General features: G+C 38.3%; 1 pseudogene; it reads left to right on the top strand.

The window, feature by feature from the left end:
* The first annotated feature begins 11386 nt into the window (after window positions 1–11386).
* On the top strand, window positions 11387–17010 carry LOC110221719 (proteasome subunit beta type-7 pseudogene; annotated as a pseudogene).
* The last annotated feature ends 284 nt before the right edge of the window (window positions 17011–17294 follow it).

The following is a 17294-nucleotide window of genomic DNA, read 5'->3' as shown; positions in this document are numbered from 1 at the left end:
TGGCTGTGGGTGAGGAGGAGCCAACACAAGCCCATGGTATCACAGGGAGCAAGAACACTTTTGGGAGGGCGTGGCTGGGGCTTAGGGGACGAAAAGAGGAGTCCTTGAGGTTGAGCCTCTAGACAGAATTCAGAAAACAACAGTTAGAAGAACCTGAGACACAGGATAACATTACCCACAACTGGGAATTAAAACTTAATAACAATAATGATAATAATATTAAGCTACTAAAATAAAATATGACAAATTAAAAATAAAAATGAGTAAGCAAAGAAAAAGAACCTGACCATTAAAAGCTACTTTGGTGTAAAAGAAGATCTGGGTTCATATTCAGAGGGAGATTATAAGTTAAAAAAGCCATTTCTACCCTAAAGAGCAATGACAAGTGGTCACTAGCCCAAAAATAATGCTTGGAAGAACTTATAAAGGAATTAAAAAATCAAATGAGAGAAAATGAGGAAATTTTAGGAAAAAAAGCAATTCATGAAAATTAAGAAAAGAAAGTTAACCAATTGGAAAAAGAGAAACAAAATTATAAGGAAGAAAATAAAAACAAATTCAAACATCAAGAGAAAATGAGGAAAAATTAGAAAAGAAAAAGCAATCCAAGAAAATTGTGAAAAGAAAATTGACCAATTAGAAAAGGAGATACAATCTCAAGGAAGAAAATAACTTCTTGGAAACTAGAATTGGGTGAATGGAATTGAATGATGTTATAAGACACCAATGTATAATAAAACTAGAAAAAATGGAAAATCTGAAACATCTTATTAGAAATACAACTGATCTGGAGAGACAATATAAGAACTGTTGGACTACCTGAAAGTTATTACAAAAAAATTAAAGAATCTGGATACAATATTGCAAGAAATGATCAAGGAAATTGCCCTGAAGTTCTAGAACAAGAAGGTAGAGTAGAAATGTGGAGAATGTACTGATTACCACCTGAGAGAGATCTGAGGAAGAACATTTAACAGCAATGCCGTAGCCAAGTTTCAAAATTCCCAGGTTAAAAAGAAAATACTGTAAGCAACAAGAAAAAAAATAAATACTACAGAAAAACAACCATAATTTCACAAGACCTAGCAACTTCTCCACTCAAAGATCTTAGTCTTAGAACATTCCATTTCAAAGAGCAAAGGAGCTAGGGTTGCATCCAAGAATAACTGATTTACTCAGAAAAGTTGAGTATAATCCTGAATGAAAAAAAAAAGACATTTGATGAACTCAAACTCTTTAAGATATTTGTAACAAAAAGATAGAATGCTGTTGTGATGAACTTTTATCAACATCATGACTAACCAGGATTCCTGAGGACTAACGATAGTTATTTTTATGTTACCGGCCTCTTGGCAAAAGCAGAATGCAGAATGAGAATCTCCTCCATGAATTATATGATTGAATAATAACAGTCTTTTTGTTGTCCCTTGTGCATAACATCAGGCTGTTTTTCTCCTATACCTATTATGTTCTTTTTCACCTCTGTCTCCTGGCCTTCTTGGTTCCCCTTAAGACTCAGCTCACATTCCACCTGCTGCAGAGGCCTATCCTGGTCACCCTCACTGCGGTGTCTTTTCTGAGATTACCTTCCATTTACATTGTTAATCGTGTATGTACATAGCAGTGCCTGGCACATAGCAAGCACTTAATTAATGTTAAATAAATCGAATTACATTACTTGCATGTTGCCTCCCTATCAGAATATGAGCTCATTAAGAGAAAGGACAATGTTTTGTTGTTATTGCTTGTTCCCCTTACTTTATATCCATAGCACTTAGCACACTGTATTAATATCTAATAAGTGTTTGTTGACTTACTTATTCACTTTTAAAGAGTTTATGATCCAGGCAAAGTGGACCACTCCTGATTTTTAGAACTCAACATTTCATCTTCTGTCTTTGAGTCTAGAAAGAAGCTGCTTTCATGCTGAAGTATATTCCTTGCTCTCTTCTCTTTCTTAGAATCCTTAACTTCTGTCATGCCTTATCTCAGACTACATGGAAGCTGTCCTCATCCTCTCAATTTTTAGCACTCTCTCTCTCTCTCTGTCCTCAGATTATGTGATACTTAAATGTTCTATCTCTCTCAGGAGAATTTAAACTCATTTTGTATAGAAACCATTTTTTAACCTTTGTTCATGTATCTATAGTGCCTACAAATAGTAGTTGCTTAATAATTGTTAATGCTGAGTTGGATTTTTGGATCTATCCAATGTGCTGGCTTGTTTCCTCTAGGTCTCTAAATATTATTATCCCTGGGTAATGTTACATTTCTCTCAGAGAAACTATCTATTGTCTATCCCTCAATCTTGGTATTTACCTTTTTATTTTTAGTTACACATCTCAGATGATACTGCTTATGTTACTTATTGTACATCATTCATCCTTAATAATATGCTTCATACTATTTATGGACACTATATTTCTCTGCATTCATTTTTGGTTCATGATTTTGACACTTTTTTATTTCTAAAGTTTTATTTTTCGGTTCTGAGTTCTCTCCCTCCCTCCAGCCCCTCCACCCATTGAGAAAGCAAGAAATATGATTCCCATTTTATATATGAAGTCATGCAAAACATTTTCACATTAACCATGTTGTAGAAAAAAGTGAAAAAAGTGAAAGAAAATGTGTTTCAATATACACTCAGAGTTCATCAGTACTCTCTCTGGAGGCAGATCATATGTTTCAGTATGAATCCTTTCAAATTGTGGTGGATCATTTTATTGATCAGTTACTAAGTCTTTCACAGTTGATTATCATAATAGTATTTCTTTAACTATGTAAAATGTACTCCTAATGCTGCTTACTTCACTTTCATCAGTTCATGTAAGTCTCCTCATTTGTTTTTTCTAAAACCATCCCCTTCATCATTTCTTACAATGCAATTGTTTGTTGTTTTTTGTCCTTCCTTCTTGAAGGGGACCAATGACATCAGGAGGGTATTGTCTTGACTTGAAGTCAATTGGATTTAAGTGAGGCAGAGCTGTGCAGAGTCATGAGCCTCACTCTTTCCTCCAGAGCGATCTGAGTTCAGTGACAAAACATAGATCAGGATGGCTGGAGAAGGCCCCAGACACAGTGGGGAGATCTTTGTCTTTTTAGGCTAAGGTCTATCCTAGGTCTCAGTTTGTCTGAGGCAACACCCATACAGTAATGAAAGGCTAGGTTTTTGTTTATTGTTGTGTTCATCCTTCATTCTGGAAAAGGACCACTGGCACTGAAAATAATGTATAGTATTTATTATATAGGTTTTCTTGAAATGGAAATTTATTGCTTTGTATTAAATCCTCCCACGTTCTGTTGTGTACATACCATTTTTCCCTTTTCTTATTTTGTATTTAGTTAAAAATAAATTCAAATATAATGAAAAGAAAATGATACTGGAGTGTTTTTTCATTTCCTTCTCCAGCTCATTTTATAGATGAGAAAAGTTAGGCAAATAAGGTGAAGTGGCTTACCCAGGGCCACACAGCTAGTATCCCAAAGGATTTAATCCCAGTTCTTCCTTATTCTGAAGTCAGTGGTATGTCCACTATACCATACTACCTCTTAAGCAATAATGATAGTAATTGAAGTGTAAATAATACTTTAAAGTTTGCAAAGCACTTGATATAGTAGCTATCCATCTTTTCATTTGCTAGTATGTTTTCTTTTGTTTTCCACTGTGCACTTTTTACTTTATCTTGCCCTCCAAGAAGACTACAATTAAGTACAGACACACACACACACACACACACACACATATAATATATACACAGACATATATGCATAGATAGCCATAAACATACACATATATACACATATATACTCAAATGCATATACATAAGGACATGCTGTGCTTTATTTCCATTTGTCATCTATTTCTCTGTAAGTGAATAACATCTTCATTCATAAGTCTAAGTCTTTCTATATTTGTCTAAATCCACCAGCTCATCATATCCTACATGATGACACTATTCTTACCCAATTACTCTCATTTTTATAGCATATCCTAAAAGCAACATATCATTGAATTCAAATTTTTCATCAGCTCTCAGTTTCCATTTTATGGGTAAATTCATACCCTTCACATCTAAATTACAATTACTTGTATATTTTCCTCTTTCCTATTTTCCTCACTATCTTTCTCACCCTATTCCTATCCCTCCTCACTCCTCTACTTCTACCTGCTACCTTGCCCTCCTATTCCTTAACCTATCCCACTCTAAAAATTCTTCCCATTATCTTCTTTCTCCACCCTATCCCCTTAACTTATTTCTTTTTGAATTTAGAAAACGTTTATACCTTTCTAGATTTATATGTATTGTTCCCTCTTTAACTCATTCCCAATGAGAGTAGGGTTCCAAAACTACTTGCCCTCCTCCCCCATCTAATTCCTCTCTATCAGTTCTTCCTCTTGTATTTCATTTGGATGAAATCATTGCTCTTTTTACCTTTTCCCACATCACTTTACTTTTTAGAAACACATTGTACTCAGCTCTAATCCATTCTTTCTTTTGAACTACCCAATTACTAATCACAATCTTAGACATATGTTTACATTTCCACGTATAAAAAGGTGAACAAATTGTCCTTATTGAGTCTCTTGTAATTTTTCCTTGATGTTTATATTTCTCTTAGATCATGCATGTCAAATTTTCTTTTTACTTCTGATCTTTTTGCAATAAAATCATGAAAATCTGACAATTCATTGAATTTTTTTTTGTTTGTTCAGGATGATACTTAACTTTGCTGGGTATATTTTTGGCCATAACCTTAGTTCTTCTGCTCTTTGATATATAATTCCAAGATCTGTAGTCTTTTAATGTGGCTGCTGCTAGGTCTTGTGTAATTCTAATTGTGTCTCCAACATATTTGAAATACATTTTTTTCTAGTTTCTAATATTTTCTCCTTCATCTGGGGGTTTTGGAATTTGGCTATCATATTCCTATGGGTTTTCCTCCAAGGATCTCTTTCAGGTGGTGAGTGATGGATTTTTATATTTCTATTTTTCCCTCTTTTTCTAACACTTCAGGACAATTTTCTTTAATTATTTCCTGTCTTATTTTTATCAAGATTCTTTTTTTGATCATAGCATTCAGGTAATCTGATTATTCTTATGTTTTCTTTTCTTGATCTGTTCTCCAGATCAGTTGTTTTTCTTACAAGATATTTCACATTCTTTTCTATTTTTTTCATTCTTTACATTTTGTTTTATTATTTCTTAGTTTCTTATAACTTCACTGGCTTCCCCTTGACCAATTCTAATTTTCAAGGAGTAGTTTTCTTCCTTAAGATTCTGACTCTTTTCCAGTTGTTGATTTTCTTTTCATAATCTTATTTTTCTTGGATTGTTCTTACTTGTAAAAAAACCAACAATCTTTCTTATTTGATTTTTGAAGTCTTTTCTATGAATTCTTTTTCAACAGGTGGCCATTTGACATTACTCTTTGGGGTAGGTGAGGCTTTTTTTTTTGTTTTAGTATCCTCCTCTGAAGAAAAACCCCAGTCTTCTCTATTCCCATAGTAGCTCTTTATGGTTCAGTTCTTTCTCCTTCGCCTGCTCATTTTTTAAAAAAAATAGTAACTTATTATTATAATCACCTCTAGTCCTGGGTATAGGGGATTGTACCTTTAGCCTCATGTCCTTCTTATTGTTATTTTCTGAACTTTGTCCTGGGCCCAACCTCTGCACTCTTTCTCCCTCCAAGGCATAGTCAGGGCTCCCTGTCACACTATGCTGGAAATGCTCTTGGTCCCTGAGAACCCTCCAGTGCCTATGACTTTAGGGTTTCCCTCCTGGAACAGAGACCAAGAACTCAACTTTCCTCTAAGTGCCTATGGCCATAAGCATCCCTGCCCATGCTTCTGTACTCACTGAGTGTGTGCTGGTTCCTTCTTGCCCAGGACTGCTTCTTGGCAACACAGCTGGGCCCAGCATCCTTTATCAGCAGAGGTTCCCCCAATCTTCCCTGCTCAGATTCCTGACCCTCCACACTATCTGGGAGGTGAAATTCCTGTGACTGAGGTTGAGGCTGACTCCCAAACAAGCTGCGACTAGGATTTGCTGCTTGCTATTTTAGTGAAGCTAATCTGGAGGTGTTTACACTTCACTCAGTTCAAACCTTGGTCTTGGGATCTTTCTTTGGATCTTCTCCAATTGTCCTAGGAGGACTACTGCTCTGCCCCAACTCTTGTTCATTTTTTTTCTATTAATTTATTTATTTTTACTTTTCAACATTCACTTCCATAAGATTTTGAGTTCCAAATTTTCTCCCCATCTTATCCCTCTACCTACCCAAAGATGGCATACTTTCTGAATACCCCTTCCCCTAATCTGCAATTCCCTTCTATCTCTCTCCCCTCTTCTCTTATTCCCTTCCCTTTCTATTTTCCTGTAGGGCAGGATAAATTTCTATACCCCATTTCCTGTATATCCTATTTCCCAGTTGCATGTGAAAACAATTTTTTTAGCATTTGTTTTTAAAACTTTGAGTTCCAAATTTTTTCTTTTCCTCCCTCCCCACCCACCTTCATTGAGAAGGCAGGCAATTCGATACAGGTTATACATGTGTAGTCATGCAAAACACTTCCATAGTAGTCTTGTTGTGAAAAACTAAATATATTTTCCTTCATCTTATCCCAACCCCCACTTATTCTAGTCTCTCTTTTGACCCTGGTCTTCCTTAGAAGTGTTTGCTTCTGATTACCCCCTCCCCCAATCTGCCCTCCCCTTTATCATCACCCCCTCTCTTATCCCTTTCCCCCCTGTTTTCCTGTAGGGTAAGATAGATTTCCATGCCCAATTGAGTGTGTATGTTATTCCCTCCTTAGGCCAAATCCAATGAGAATAAGATTCACTCATTCCCTCTCACCTTCCCCCATTTCCCCTCCACTGTAAAAGCCTTTTCTTGTCTCTTATGTGAGATAATTTACCCCATTCTACCTCTCCCTTTCTCCTTCTCCTAGGATAATCCTCTTTCACCCTTACTTTTATTCTCCAGATAGTACCCCTTCATCTTCAACTCATCCTGTGTGCTCTATATATCCATATCTATCTATATCTGCATCTACATCTATATCTATCTATCTATCTATCTATCTATCTATCTATCTATCTATCTATCTACATACATATAATTTCCTCCCCCAACTACCCTAATACTGACAAAGGTCTCATGAGTTTATTTTTGACACTCTACTCTGACTCTGGGGCACTATTTTATCTTGTGTGTAGAGGAAATCTATAGAGGTTGGAGTTTCCTGACCCATTCTGCCATCTTCCCAGAATCCTATCCCACTCCAGCATCTTTGCCAGGAAAACTCCAAACAGGGTTACAAAGAGTCAGACACAACTGAAAAATGACTAAACAACAAAAAAAGTAGTTTTGCTGACTTGCATTGGCAAAGGGAGTTTTTCATCAGGAGGTCCCTACATGAATAAAATCACAGATATTCCTTTCCTTCCCTCTCAAAATTACCTGTATCATGAGATTATCACAAGGACAAAATGGAAGAACATATGAAAACAAGAAGTAGCCCAAGGACAACACAAGAAGGAGTTCCTACCCTTTCTCCTCTTCTGCCCACTTCCCTCTCACATATAACAGAATGTCAAAGAGCCAACAAGCATCTGCTTCAGAGAATACTTTTCTTCCTCAACACTAGCTCCTATTGCCCAGCTCCCACCAGGCAATGGATGCCCTTTCTTAGATACATATGCTATCTCTCTACCCTAGTCCATCCCTGTCCATCCCTGTTCTTTCTTGAGGTAATGTACCTAGAGCTCCACACCAAATTTCAGACGCATCATCTCTTTCATGACAGTCATTGGTCAAGGTTCTCCTGTCATGTCACTGTTCTCCAAGGTCTATCAGGCCTTACAAACCACCCTGGGCCCTAGGCTTTTGCATGTACCTTGAAGCTGGGCTCTCCTGTATGTGTCATCTCCCTTAATTAGAATGTAGCTTTCTTGAGTGCGGTACTTTCTCTCCCTTTTACTTGGGTCCCTAGCACTAATGAATGCTTTTCCATTGCATTCTATCTCATTTCAATGTATATAAAGCATTGATAACAGTAAGGCACTCTTACTTATGTGAGCTGTTCTGATCATCACCAGCATTGAAGAGGTGCTCAAAGAAAATACTTTGGACCTAAGTTCAGTCAGTGCAATAACATCATGCAAGTATTTGGCAAACTGGGAAGTGCTACATGAAAGATAAGAACAGTTCTAATGGGAGCAACAGTAATAATCTGAAATGAGGTAGCCAGACCAAGCCTTCAGAGCCAAAGACAGAAAGGAACTAACATTATTGATTTCAGGCTAAGTGAACCTGGCAATGGGTTACTTGTCTGTGTAGAAGGCTCAAATGCCTCTGACACCACAAATTTTCTGAGCTCAAGATAAACACAATACAGGGACTTCAGATAATAGCACTGAGGTCCTCCAGGGCACATATCATGTTAGAGGTGGAACAAGAATGTGTTCTCTTCTTCTGTTGCATTAGACAAATGGGATTTCTTTCTTTTTTCTTTCTTTCTCTTTTTTCTTCCTTCCCTTTTCTTTTCTTTTCATTTCTTCCTTCCTTCCTTTTGCTTTCTTTTTGTCTTCTTTTGTTCTTTCTTTCTTTCCCCAGCAATTTCTTTTCTGATCCTCCATTGAGGGTTTTTCTGCAAAAATGATGAATTCTATTTTGGCTTTCTATAACATTCTCCATCTTTCCCCTCCCAGTTCCCTAGGCCTTTGTCTCTATCTATATAGGAGTAATACAAAATCCAATCCACTCTTTTTGGACACCAATAGGATTGCATAACAAATTTACCTTATATCAAAGTCTGAGGTATTTCTAGTTTTGTTACTTTCTTTGCTGGAGATCCCCGTGGTCAGTACTTTTTAGAATTGTAAAATCTTCATTCATTCATTTAACAAATAATCATTCAGCGCCCCCTCTGTGCTAGCATCAATCAAAGAAGCATAAGATCTGGCTCCTGCCTTGCAGAAAATTGTAATTTAATTGAAGATCTCACACACACACACACACACACACACATATACACACACATATATATATATATATACATACATATATATATATACACATATATATATAATGAAGAATATATAATGGAGAATGAAGAAAAGCTTACACAAAGTCTTCAAGATATAAACGAGCATAATATATGCTGGAACCAGTGAGGAGAGTAGTCTCTAGAGATCAGAGAGTTTAGATTTGGTGTTGGTCAAAAATAATATTCGACATGTTAGTTGAGGCAAGGTAGTAATAAATAACCCATACTTAAGATTTCTATAGTGCTTATAAGTTTAAAAACTTTTTGTTATAATAGTCCTATTTGGTCAGTGGTATGAGAATCATTTCCCCACTTTAACAGATGAAGATACTGAGGCACAGAGAGATTCCATGAATTGCCAATGCACATGTTTCTAGGAACTAATGGAGTCCAGATTCCAATCTGAGTCTCCAGATGTCCACTTAGTGCTCTTTTTAGATCTCTGAGTTTCAGGCTTAGATTACATTCTCTGCACTGGGGACCTATTGAAAGTTCATGAGGAAGATAGTTACATGAAAAAAAGTCTTAGGGAGAAGATATTAATCTAGTAGAAATGTACCATTTCTTACTCTATCTACTGAAACTTCATAGCATTCTACCAAATATGCACAGAGTCAATCAATAAGCAATTACTTATGTTTCATTCTCTGTGCTAAGTAATGAAGAATCAAAGGCAAAACCAGGGTCTCTGCTTTCAAGGAGCTCATGTTCTAATGGAAGAAGTCAGACATCAAGCACATTTATGGACTTAGCCTTTGCCAAGGAGGGCAGGAGCTACAGGAAATTTCCAACTGAAGGAACTTAAGAAAAAAACAACTAAAATTAAAACTAAAGGATGGACCAACTGATCACAAAAACATAAATACTCATATGAGCCAACCCAGTGTGGTGAATTGGGATAATTCTTTGTCTAATTCAACACCTGATTAATTACCTCGTACCAGTTGTTAGCCCTTCCTTTTTGAAGAGGACCAATGACATCATGGGGTGATGTTTCAAGTCCCTCATGATTGGATTTAAGTGAGGCACTTTTGCACAGAGTTGTCCTACTCATTCTCTCTTCCAGAGTTATCAAAGTCCAGTGGTAAGACCAAAGTAAGGACAAGTGGCAATGGCCCAGGATGTAGTGAATGATCAAGCTTCAGCCTCCTTCATGGCCATTGGAATGAATTGTTCTCATCTGCCTATTCCACCAGGGGAAGTCTTCACATATTTGGAGTAAACACTACCCCACAACTCACCTATGGACCCATCAATTATCCTCAACCTGGTTTAGCCTAACTACCAAGAAGTTAGAGTATGTACAGTGGCCACACTCTTTTGCCACCACTGTCTCTCTTCCCTTGAGTTTTGGCTTGGTTTTTGGATTTGCACCAACTTTTTCAGACCCCCAATTTCTTCAGCTGAAAGTGTGACAGTCAAATTCACAAAGACAAGATTGCATATTTTGTCAGTTAGGAGAATAGTAATATTTAGAGGATGGTGAAATAACAATTGTTATTCAATGCATTTAATAATGACAGACATGGAGGCTTTGTGGTGCAGTTGAAAGAGCACTGGATATAGAATCTGATGTCCTAAATTCAAATTCTGACCCTTCCATTTACTACCTTGTGTATATTATTTTGCTTCTCTATACCTCAGTCTCTTCATCCAGAAAATGAGGAGATTGAATTAGATAACTTCAAAAATTCCTTTCAATTCCAAACCCTACAAGGACTGTCAAAGATCCTGGAGTGATTGGCCATTCCCTTCCCCAGCTAATTTACAGATGAGTAAAATGAGGCCAATAGGGTGGAGTGACAGGTCAAGGTAAACACAGCTAGTAAGTGTCTGAGACAGGATTTTAACTCAGGTCTTCCTGATTCTAGGCCTGATGCTGTATCTATTGAGGATTAGGCTGAAGATAATTTTTTTTTTTCATGGAAGTATTGCACAGATGGCCCCAGTGGAGGTTGTGGGTGTTCACTCTCAAAATGCAGCTTCTGGGCCTAACTCCGCTGTCAGCTGACCATGTGAACTAGGATAATTCTCCACCTTCCTGAGACTGTATTGTATCATCACTAAAATGGGAATAACAAAATCATTTTACTTTAAGAGGAACTCTATATGTTGGAGACACATTGAAAAGTTAAAAAAAAAGATTATGCTGGGGTGAAGGATGTTTTAATGTTCTCAGTGTTCCTGCATTAGAGTCCTCCAATATTTCACTATAGCATGAAGGCAGCCTTGGGTTCTCCAAGACTACACAAATAGAACACTAGCTCTGACTAGGCTTTGGTGAGGGTGTTTTCAGCTATCATCTAAGAAGGAGCCCAGTGAAGTTCTGAGAGGCCCATGGATCAAGCTGGCCCACAGCTGATAAATGTTTTTGGACCTAGGATTTCACAAAGAATGTTAACTAATAGAAGGGTTGGGATCGCAGTGATGGACAAACGTGTCTGGAATGTACTTTTAAACGTTTAACAACTGGCTCTCCAGGAAAAAAAAAGTATGCATGACACACTTTGAAGTTTAAAGTGCATCATTAATTTTCTCCATCATTTTCTTTTGTCTAGACAATCATCATAACAATAAATTAAGTCCTGATGCTTTCAGTCATTTTTCACTTATCTATGACTCTCTGTGACCCATTTTGGAGTTTTCTTCGCAAAGATACTGGAGTGATTTGCCATTTTCTTCTCCATCTCATTTTACAGATGAGGAAACTGAGGCAAACAGTGTGAAGTGACTTGCCCAAGGTGACACAGCTAGTAAAAGTGTCTGAGGTGAGATTTGGACTCACAAAGATGAGTCTTGCTAACTGCAGGTCCAGTACTCTACGCACTGCACCACCTAGCTGTCCTTCTTGACATGTAGTAGTTGCCAATTTCCAAGGTATAAATGCTCATAATGAAAATTTAACAATCAGTTTTCAAGAACAGGTATCAACTGATTCTAGTATGGTTGTATCTCACATCAGGGAAACTGTGGATACTTTATTCTTCTTAACGATGTTTTTGTTATCAAAGAGATGTGGTATACTTGAGGATATCTTCATCTCCAAGTAGAGTACCTGGCTCAGTTGCTTGAGCTGTGAGAGTTGACTAAAGTTGCATAGAAAGTAGGTAGCAGAGTCAGGGTTCAAATCACTCTCATTAATAAAAAAGTCAAAGGAACAACTTATGTGGCACAGTGGACAGAGCACCAGGCTTGGAGTCAGGAAGACCTGAGTTCAAATTTGGAGAAAGAAAGATGTGAGTGAATGGTTAAATCTGAACTAGGGTGGTGGTACTATTACTGGAGATGAGAGGTTGTGAGTGATTTTGAGTAAGTAGAATCAACAAGACTATTGATCAGATATGCATGGAAAGAAGGAAAGGAGTCACAGGGAGGTCAGTTACTCTTGTTGCTTATGTTATCGAGGTGCCACTTTTGTCCATGTCACTCATCTGCTACTGTCTCCATTAAAAAAAAATTAAAAACTTATTTTTTTTCTGGTAACAATACAATACTTGGTCTTATTATAAGACCAGACAACCTTACTTCCATCCATACGTGATCAAAGCCATAAGAAATATTGATTGATACTTAGTCATCTCACTTTATAGTACTCATGATGAACAGGCAAAAAGACTAGTCTGTTTTTCACCAGGTGGTAAATAATTTCTCTCAATCCATTCATCCCTACTAGCTATTGTCTTCTATCTCTTTTCCTTTCAGGACTAAATTCCTCAAGAATGGCATCTGCGGTTGGTGCTTCCACTTCCTTTCCTCTCATTGTCTTCTTTTTTGCCTTTCTTTTTTTTTAAATTATATGTTGATTGATTTTTAGTTTTCAACATTCACTTTTGTAAGATTTTGAGTCCTAAAATTTCCTCCCTCTCTCCTTTCCCTCCCCTCCCCAATATGGCAGTTAATCTGATATAGGCTATAAGTGTACAGTCATCTTAAACATAATTCCATATTAGTCATGTTGTGAAAGAAGAATCAGAACAAAAAGGAAAAACCACGAGAAAGAACAAAAAAGAGAGAGGGAGAGAGAATAGTATGCTTCATCTGCATTCAGGGTCCACAGTTCTTTCTCTGGATGGGGACAACATTTTGCACAATGTTCCTCTTACTGTGTACAATGTTCTTCTGGTTCTGCTCACTTCACTCGCATCAGTTTATGCAAGTCTTTCCAGGTTTTTCTGAAATCTCTATGTCTCCCATGTCACATCTGCCACTGTCACCTATGTCACCTAACTGCCAACGCCACTTTTGTCCCTCATCTACTAATCTCATTTATGTCACCATTGATCTATACCTTCTTGCAAGAAGGAAAGAAGGAAGAATACAAAAATACATTTCATATTTCCTAATATCTATTGCTGTGGTGCTAGGACTGTGGCAGACACTGACATGACAGCTCAGCTGATCTCTTCCAACTTGGAGCTCCATTCCCTTTCTATGGGATGTCTACCCACAGATTGTTTTGTTGTTTTGTTTTGTTTTGTTTTGTTTTTTACAGCTAATTGAATGCTTAAACAGACGCTTTTTAAGTATCAATGTTACATTGGTGGGGCCTTGGTTTTAGGGGGAGTGGATGTTACTGCACCTCACCTCTACAGCATCTATCCTCATGGATCAACTGATAAATTGCCTTATGTCACCATGGATTCTGGGTCTTTGGCAGCAACGGTTGTATTGAAGATAAATTTAAACCAGCTGGGATCTTCAACGACTTGGAATCTGGGTGCAACATAGATCACTGTGTTATCAACAAGACCAAGTTGGACTTCCTGCATCCATCCGATGTTTCCAATAAGAAGACAAGCACCATTTGGCAGGTACAAGTATTGTAATGCAGAACATTATTTTACCATTTAGGTAGTAGGGCCCTTTAGGCCATGGAAAGCAGGAGTTGCTGCTTGATCTTGCCCCAGACCTCTTTCCCTCCTAAATCTAAACAATAGTGAAATGTACTCTTGCATAGCTTAAGCACAGCCCAAAGCTCCAGTGCAAATGGATAAGAAAGCTTGCAATATAATTGCTTTAGATAATTATGTTTACACCGGAGACGAGGACACCTGGTCTGGTTTGTGTGATCTCTGACCCATAATAATGGGGTGCTCGGGTGCTTGTGCTTGTACTTGTGCCCCAATTTCTCCCTAGTCTCAGAAACACTGTCTCTAACAACCATTCCCCAGCCCAAGGACACTGTGCCCAGCAGTTATTCATGCATGGGCCTCAGCATGACCCTTATCTCTCTCCCTGGTACAGCTACACAGAGCTGGGCTGCTCAGGCCCCAGCCCTCAGATCATGTCTCTGGAAGCCTCCCAATTCCTTAGTTGTGAGAAAGCTTTCCTTTGTTGCAGAGCATTCTCATGTCAAGACAGAGGGAGAGGGGTGTCCTTGACCAGCCCAAGAACTCTTCCTCTTGCCAGACTTCAAAGATCCATCCCCCTCCCTGTCCTGTATACTCCCTGTACTTTCCCATCCATAGCCCCCAAAGACACCTGCATCTTTGGATTACCTCATCAGCATTCCTCTCATTTCTTTCCCATGCTCTTTTCTATATAAACCCTAGCTCGACCCCTGATGGGGGCTGCTTGATTTGGATGTGCATACCCCTTGCAGCCGCACCCTAATAAAGTCCACATCTTAAATCATGTCTGGGCCTCACTCACTGATTTCTCGGTTCGACAGTATGAGAAAGGGATAATCGCTATTTTTACTAAGAAAGGCACTTCCCTGGAAACTGAAGTCCTGGCTGACATAGTACAGACAAGGGACACTTCCTAAAAGGGCTTGCTCATCAACTCTATTAAATTAGAAAGTTTGTGGTTGCCTCAAGGGTTACCTTATGTAAGACAAACTCACTAATAAACAAATGGTAATTATGTAAAGAAAAAAAAAATGGGGCAGCTAGGTAGTACAGCAGATAGAGCACTGGTCTTGGATCAGAAGGACCTGAGTTCAAAGTTGGTCTCCAAAACTTACTAGCTGGGTGACCCTGGCCAAGTCATTTAACCCTAAGCCTCCAAAAATATAAATAAATAAATAAGAGTGTCGCTCTGAGTGGTGAACTTTAAAGGATTTAAATGGTGGGCTGTGTTTCAGTGAAAGGATGAGGGAAGAAAAAAACTAGCATATTAAAAAACTATGTAAAATCGTCTTTTTTTACTGAACTATGTTATGGAAATGCTTGTTTTACTCCATAAATTTTTTAAAAAGGACAACTAAATAAGCAGGGGTTGCCAAAATTAAGGTAGTTAAAGCTATTTAACATACATGCCAACTATTTAAAAATTATTTCTTATTAAAAAATTATCAACATGATTTTTGGCATTAATAATAATAGCCAGCAATTATATAGTGCTCTGAGGTCTGCAAAGAACTTTATATATTTTATTTCACTTGATCCTCACAACAAATCTATGAGGTAGGTGCTATTATCCCCATTTTACAGAGGGGAAAACTGAGGCTGAGAGAGATCAAGTAACTTGCCCAGAGTCAAAAAGCTACTAAGTATCTGAGACTGGATTCAAGCTCAGATCTTCCTCACTCTGAATGCTTTATCCCCTAGGGCATCAAGCATTAGCTAATAGGCAGGAGAGTATTCTGGAAGAAACTGGACTAGGAATGTGTAAGCTAGGAGGTTAAATAAGAACATGGAACACTTGTGTGTGTGTGTGTGTGTGTGTGTGTGTGTGTGTGTGTATGTGTGTGTGTGTGTGTGTGAATCAGGGTTAAGTGACTTGCCCAGGGTCACATAACTAGTAAGTATCTGAGGCTAGATTTGAATTCAGCTCCTCCTGACTCCAGGGCCAATGCTCTTTCTACTGTGACACCTATCTGCCCTTTATGATATATTTTTTAATTTGATAAATATACCAGAGATAGTATGTTCATAGATATTTTCTATCTGTATCTATAATAGACTTTTTTTGATCCATGGATGGATAGAAACTATCCACAAAGCCTAAAAGATCTGGGTTCAAGTCCTGCCTCTGATACATACTGGCTTACCTTGGCCTATCAGTGCTCTAGCAATTCCCTAAAATCATTAAGTTGCAGAGGAGGTACCACTTTGAATTGGCAGAGGGAATTTCATCACCTGGGAGTTCCCCATACCAATAGAATCACTGGGCCAGTCCCTTTCACTAAATGTGTCTATTTAAAGCCATCTCTTCTTGTTCTGTAGATATTTAATTTTGCTGCAGGAAGTGTGGCTTTAGCCAGGTCACTTAACTTCTCTGGTCCTCAGTTTCCCTTTCTATAAAAAGAAGGATTTAGGCTAGAAATCTCCTAATGTCTCTTATGGCTCAAAATCTTCTGATGCTGTGTTCTATTTACTTTCTCAGCTTCTCCAATCCAAATCCAAGTTATGCAAGTGTTCATGTTACCAGGGGTAGCTGGGTGGCACAATGTATAGAGCACTGTGCCTGGAGTCAGGAAGATTCCTCTTCCTGAGTTCAAATCCAGCCTCAGATGCTTACTAGCTGCGTGATCCTGGGCAAGTCACTTAACTCTGTTGGCCTCAGTTTCCTTATCTGTAAAATGAGCTGGAGAAGGAAATGGTGAACCTCTCTGGTACTTTTGCCAAGAAAAACCCCAAATGGGGTGATGAAGAGTAAGACATAACTGAAATGACTGAACAACAAATTCATCTTATGAGAAGCATCGATTTCTCCTGTCCTTTTGGACTCCATTGTGCTGCCCACCTCCCTGCAGTGAAGGACCCTAGAACCATTGCTCTGTAGCTAAGGTCTGGGTCAGGGCTGCAAAGTGAGGTAATTCAGAACTGGAATAGTCTCTAGCAGTCATTTCCCAGATAATTGTCTTTTTCCCAGTGTCAGTAAACTTCCTCCCACAGAATGTCAGAGTTGACAGTAATCTCAAAGACTATCTTGTCCAACCTGCACCCAATGAAGAGTCTCTGCTACAACTGACCAAACAAGTGGTGAACTGGACCCTTTGTGAAGGTGCCCAGTAAGGAGAAACCATTACCTGATGGTGGGAGGAAAGGCAGTGAGCCATTTCACTTGTAGACAGCTCTAATTGCTAAGAAGTGTTTCTTACTTTGAGTCACAATCTGCCTCTATGCAATTTCTACCGAATACCCCAAGTTCTACCCCCTGGGGCAAAGCACAAGAAGCCTAATGCTGCTTCCATGTGACAGCCTTTCAGATCTGCAAGGTAACTGGCTAATTTTGTGCCTGAGACAAGAGTATACAATTGCACACAACCTCCATCCTAATGGCAGTGTGCTTGAGATAG

The sequence above is a fragment of the Phascolarctos cinereus genome, unplaced genomic scaffold (assembly GCF_003287225.1).
Source record: "Phascolarctos cinereus isolate Bilbo 61053 unplaced genomic scaffold, phaCin_HiC Scaffold_726;HRSCAF=1367, whole genome shotgun sequence".
In the NCBI taxonomy this organism is placed as follows: domain Eukaryota; kingdom Metazoa; phylum Chordata; class Mammalia; order Diprotodontia; family Phascolarctidae; genus Phascolarctos; species Phascolarctos cinereus.
Note: the sequence above shows the minus strand (reverse complement) of the source record. Positions and strands in the feature narration are given on the sequence as shown.